The 6,109-nt window shown below is 36.9% G+C and overlaps 1 long non-coding RNA gene and 1 other non-coding gene across 2 annotated transcripts in view; one reads left to right on the top strand and one right to left on the bottom strand.

Annotated features, from left to right (window-relative positions):
- LOC111732300 overlaps window positions 1-2,599 on the top strand; it is a 38,766-nt gene extending 36,167 nt beyond the window's left edge. Inside the window, exons 3-4 of the long non-coding RNA XR_002777484.1 lie at window positions 1,835-1,946; window positions 2,543-2,599. This is a non-coding gene — a long non-coding RNA (uncharacterized LOC111732300). The remainder of the gene's footprint in view (window positions 1-1,834; window positions 1,947-2,542) is intronic.
- Window positions 2,600-4,659: 2,060 nt separating this feature from the next.
- LOC111732304 lies at window positions 4,660-4,761 on the bottom strand. The gene has a single exon (XR_002777486.1). It is a non-coding gene; the product is annotated as a U6 spliceosomal RNA (small nuclear RNA).
- Between the last annotated feature and the right edge of the window lie 1,348 nt (window positions 4,762-6,109).

Here is a 6,109-nt window from a genome sequence, read left to right as displayed (position 1 = left end):
GTGTATGAATATATATATGTATGTATATATATACACACACACATATGTATTATTCAGCCATGAGAAAGAAAGAAATCCTGTTGTTTGCAACAACATGGATGGTCCTTGAGGGCATTATTGCTAAGTGAAATAAGTCAGAGAAGACAAATACTGTATGATATCACTTACATGTGGAATCTAAAAATGCTGAATTTATAGAAACAGAATGGAGTGGTGACTGCAGGTAGCTGTGGGTGGGGGGAATGGAAAGATATTGGTCAAAGGGTACAAATTTCCAGTTCTAAGATGAATAAGTTCTGAAGAACTAATGTACAGCATGGTAGTTATAGTTAATAATACTGTACTGTATGCTTGAAAGTTGCTAAAAGTATAGATCTTAAATGTACTCACCACAAGAAAAAAGATAATTTTGTGACATGATGGAGGTGTTACTTAATGCTACCGTGGTAATTATTTCATAATATGTAAGTGTATATAATTGTATCAAGTCAACACTGCACAACTGAAACTTACACAATGTGATGTGTCAACTATATCTCAATAAACCTGGGGGAAAAAAAGGAAATTTCTAATCCCTCTTTCTCTGTTAGTTATTTTTTAAAATGCTAGGCTTATCTGAGGTTTGTTCTGGCATCAACCTTTACACTGGAGTAAGTGGTACAGCTGGCCAAAAGTGTTTCAATACATTGTGTAACTGGATAATTGGTACTAATGCAAATGAAATGTATTTAATTCCAACAGTAAATTTTCTTACAGAATATTTATCAGCTACCCCCAATATTTTATGAATTTCATTGTAGATTTTTAGAAATGACCTTTTCTATTTTGTAGGAGAATATATTTAATGGATAATAGGAGAATTAGGTCTATAGACTATAACTATTATCTTGTGCTTCTCTGAACTGGTTGAATCATTGTGGGCTAGCCGAGAAAAGATGTATTGTTAGAAACAAAAGTAATCGGCCTTTCTTTGTGATTCTTTAATGGGATCTTGCATTAATGTATATTAATGTGTCTAAATTGGTGTCATTTTTATAACCAGCAGAATTTTAGAAACTGAACCTAAAGAATACTATCACTTTCATTGTTTTATAAAAGTAAAATTGAGGAGAATGGTCGATTATAATGTGGCTAGTTTGCATCTGTGGTAATTACATTTTGTTTGGCGCATATCATCAAGAATGATGAGGTTCTAGATATATTCCCATTAGTATCTTGATGACACTTCCAATGCATGAAATATATACATATATTCTCTGCCTTGTCTTCTCTCACTCCAGTGCACCCAAACATATCATTTGATATCATAATATCATGTCTGATTTTTTAAAAATACACATGGCAGAAATTATGCCCCGATGTATCACTTTCTATGACTCTAAGTTTATTAAAACAATGTCGCTCATAAGTTTCTGTTACTCAAACCAATTTTGACTCTTTAAAGTAAATACAGCCAGAATTTGTCTCAGATTTTTTTAAATAGTAAAGTTGGCAAATCTTTGCCCTAGGAGGTCATTTAAAAACAATTGGGAGTCTTTCAAGGCCAAATTTGATGATTAAGATGTTTTATAGGTTGGGGAATATAATTTTGAATTGAAAACAGAATATCCCAATTCAGTATTGAGATATAGACCTATGTGATTAACAAACTGGTAGTATCTATAGATATCAAAGTATTTTTTCTTTACGGAGATGAGTTTTCTAAAGATGTTGAATGGAGGAAATCTGTTAGTCTAATAGTTAGCTACCCTATAATTCTTGGGAATCATACATATCATATGGTCAAACTGTGTTAAAATTTGGACATCCGATGATTTTTTTTTTTTTTTTTCAGAATTCTTGGAGAGTTGGAGGGTTTAGAGCTCCCTGTCTGTGTGTGACTGAAGATCCTGCTTCTCCTCCCTCCAGTCCATTTTCTATTTGGCATCAAGCGATCTTTTAACATGGTAAGTTAGTGTCTTCTCACTTTAAAATTTTAATTGGTTCTCCAAATTTAAAAACTTATAACCATTGGCTCTATTAATCTGAGGGGTTTTTTTTTCTGTGTATAATGTCCTGTTTCTCACTTTTTAAAAAAATTTATTATGGTGTCATCGATTAAGGAAATCCAATGAGTTTCAAGTGTATAATTTAACAGTGTCATATATATATATATGACATATACATATATATACACATATATATATATACATATATATAAGTGTATATATATATATAGTATGTTCACCGCCCATAGTTAGATTTCTTTCTGTTACCACATATTTGACCCCTTTTACCCCCTCTACCTCCTCCCTCCTCCCACATCCCCTACCCTCTGGTAACGACTAGTTTCCTGCCCATGTCCATGAGTCTCTGTTTGTCCTGTTTGTCGCTTTTAGGTTTATATCCCACATATTAGTGATATTGTGTGGTTTTCAACTTTTTCTGTCTGGCTTATTTTATTTAGCATGATTCTCTCAAGATCCATCCATGTTGTCACAAATCGGAGTATTTCATCTCTTCTTATAGCTGAGTACTATTCCATTGTATGTATATCCCACAGCTTCTTTATCCCGTCATCTACTGGAGGACGATTTGGTTGTTTCCATGTCCTGGCCACCGTGAATAATGCTGCTGTGAACATCGGTGTGCAAATATCTTTTTGGATAAATATTTTTAATTCTTTGGGGTAAACACCTAGTAGAGGAATTGCTGGATCATATGGTAGATCAATTCTTAGTTTTTTGAGGAACCTCCATACTGTCTTCCATAGTTGCTGTACCAATTTACAGCTCTGCCAGCAGTGTATGAGGGTTTATTTTTCTCTGCATCCTCTCCAGCACTTGTTATTACTTGTCCTATTGATAATAGTCATTCTAGCAGGTGAGATGGTAGCTCATTGTGGTTTTGATTTGCATTTCCCTAATAGCTAGTGAAGTTGAGCATCCTTACATGTTTGCTGGCCATTTGTCTTCTTGGGAGAAGTATCTGTTCAGATCCTCTGCCCATTTTTTAATTGGATTGTTTGTTAATTTTGTTGTTACTGAGTTGTATTTGTTCTTTGTATATTTTGGATTAGGCCCTTATCAGAGGCATCGCTTGCAAATATATTTTCCCATTCGGATGGTTGTCTCTTTGCTTTGTTGATGATTTCTTGTGCTGTGCAGAAGCTTTTTAGTTTGATGTAGTCCCATCCATTTATTTTTGCTTTTACTTCCCTTGCCTTTGAGGTCAAATTCATAAAATCCTCTTTAAGTCCAAGGTCCTTGAGTTTAGTTCCTATGTTTTCTTCTATGCATTTTATTGTTTCAGGTCTTATATTCTTGCCCTTACTTTATTTTTGAGTTAATTTTGATGTGTGGTGATAGGCAACAGTCTAGTTTCATTCTTTTGCAGGTTGCTATCCAGTTTTCCCAGCATCATTTATTGAAGAGGCTTTCCTTTCTCCATTGTATATTTTTGGCTCCTTTGTCAAAATTATTTGCCCATGTAAACTTGGGTTTACTTCTGGACTCTCAATTCTGTTCCACTGGTCTGCGTGTCTGTTTTGCTTCCAATACCATGCCGTTTTGATGATTGTTGCTTTGTAGTACAATTTAAAGTCGGGCAGAGTGGTGCCTCCAGCCTCGTTCTTTTTTCTCAGGATGGCTTTGGCAATTCGGGGTCTTTGGTGCTAGCATACGAATCTGTTGATTTTTTGTTCTATTTCTTTAAAAAGTGCTAATGGGATTTTGATGGGGATTGCATTAAATCTGTATAATGCTTTAGGTAATAATATCATTTTAACTATGTTGATTCTTCCAATCTAAGAACATGGAATATCTTTCCATTTCTTTGTGTCTTCTTCATTTTTTTAAAATAGGTTCTTGGAGTTTTCATTATTCACATGTTTCATTAGATTAATTCCTAGGCATTTCGTTCTTTTTGTTGCAATTGCAGAAGGAATTTTTTTTCTCATTTCTTTTTCTGACAATTCATTATTAGAGTATAGGAATGCTGTGAATTTTTGAATGTTGATTTTGTATCCTGAAACTTTACTGTATTTGCTTATTATTTCTAGTAGTGTTCTTGTGGAATCTTTAGGGTTTTCTATCTAGAGAATGATGTCATCCACAAATAGTGACAGTTTGACTTCTTCATTTCCTGTTTGGAAGCCTTTTATATCTTTCTCTTGCCTGACTGCACTGCTAGGACTTCCAGTGTTAAAATGGTGATAGTGGACAGCCTTGTCTTGTTCTTGATCTTAGGCCTTTATTATGTTGAGGCACTTTCCTTCTATACTTACTTTATTAAGTGTTTTGATCATGAATGGATGCTATATCTTGTCAAAGGCTTTTTTTGCATCTACTGATAAAATCATATGATTCTTATTCTTTAATTTGTTTATGTGGTGTATCACATTAATCGATTTGTACATATTGAACCATCCCTGTGCCCCTGGCATGAAACCCACATGATCATGGCGTATAATCTTTTTAATATGTTGCTGTATCCAGTTCGCTAATATTTTATTTAGGATCTTTGCATTTGTGTTCATGAGAGATATTGGTCTGCAGTTTTCTTTTTTTGTGTTATCTTTACCAGGTTTTGGTGTCAGGGTAATATTGTCCTCATAAAATGAGTTAGGAAGTCTTACTTCTTCTTCGAGTTTTTGGAAGAGTTTGATGAGAATAGATATTTTAAAATATGGAACACTTCATGAATTTATGTGTTATCCTTGCGCAGGGGCCATGCTAACCTCTGCGTCATTCCAATTTTAGTATATGTGCTGTCGAAGTGAGCTTATTAACCTGAGTTTTAAGTAAAGTCATTCTTACACACGTCCCCAGTCTAACATTTCTCAAATGTCTCTTCAAATCACCATCAGCAAGGGGAGAAGAGTGGCTTCACGTGGACTCAGCACCACCACTCTGCCTTCCTTCCTTCCAGCTGTGACCCTCTCTTGTCAGCCCATCTCTGCTGAGCTCTCCCTCTCTGGGGTTCTCAGAGGGTCTCCCAGGGCCAGGCTGTGGTGTCCAGGAGGTCTGCCTTCTCTTCATGTTTCTGAGGGAGTTTTTCCTATAACACTCATTTATTTTCGCATCTCTGGCCCTCAATGTCTTTCTCCAGCTGGAGGTGCCTGTCTCTCTGAGAGGAAGGGTCCACTACAGAGGGACCAGGCCCTTAGTGATACATTTTTGCCTCTTTCCCATAAGGCCCCTCCTCCATGGCACACAGAAACTCCGAGAGGGGTACGGATGGGGTATGAATTTGAACCTTATATTGTATGCTACCTCCTCCACCTTTTTGTCACTCAGGCTCGGTCACTCACTCTAGCCAACTTCACCACGTTTTTTCTTGACTTGGTGACTTTCTGTCAGCAGCTATTGTTCCTTTGTTATCTGTCAGCTCCAGTCCTGACCCACCTCACCTCCAGAGTCCACCAGTCATCTCCGTGGGTGTTGATCCCGAATGAGGACAGAGTTTCTGTTCTTTCTATGGGGTTCCTGAGCCCCTTTATAAAGCAGAGTCTGTGATTGGGTAACTGTTCAACTGTCCCTAAACACTCTGTAGCAGTTAAGGAGACATTGACCTGATGCACAGTGGACCCCAAGTATGGGGGGGTGGATATTAACTCTGCTCAGCCATGATATTGTTGTCATCTCTCATATAAGGATGTATATGTTCTGACTCCTGTCTGCCTCTCCACGCTCCTCCCTTTCCATCCACTAGCCAACATGAACTACATGCAAGTCTCCAATAGGTCATATACTCTGCTCTTCATTCATCCCCGCCCCCCCAAAAAATTTTTTGAGCATTACTGTGTTTTGAGTTCACGAAACAGAATGTAACAGATGAAGGTTCTGGAGGTAGAATGAAGGAGCTTATATTCTGGGGGTGGTGGGAGGAGGAGGCATAGAAATAACAATCACATAAACAAGAAAATATCATATGGGAATGGATACCATATAGAAAATAAAGCACATTGATATGCTAGAGAGTGTCTGCAGGGCTCTTTACTCTGGAGACTAGGGAAGTCCTCTCTGAGGAAGTGACATTTAATTTGAAATCTGAAAGACATCAGCTCACCTTGAGCACCTCTTGGACCAGAACAAGGAGTTTATATTTTATTCTAAAAATAGGGGAAGCC

The sequence above is a fragment of the Pteropus vampyrus genome, unplaced genomic scaffold (assembly GCF_000151845.1).
Source record: "Pteropus vampyrus isolate Shadow unplaced genomic scaffold, Pvam_2.0 Scaffold440, whole genome shotgun sequence".
Lineage (NCBI taxonomy): Eukaryota > Metazoa > Chordata > Mammalia > Chiroptera > Pteropodidae > Pteropus > Pteropus vampyrus.
Note: the sequence above shows the minus strand (reverse complement) of the source record. Positions and strands in the feature narration are given on the sequence as shown.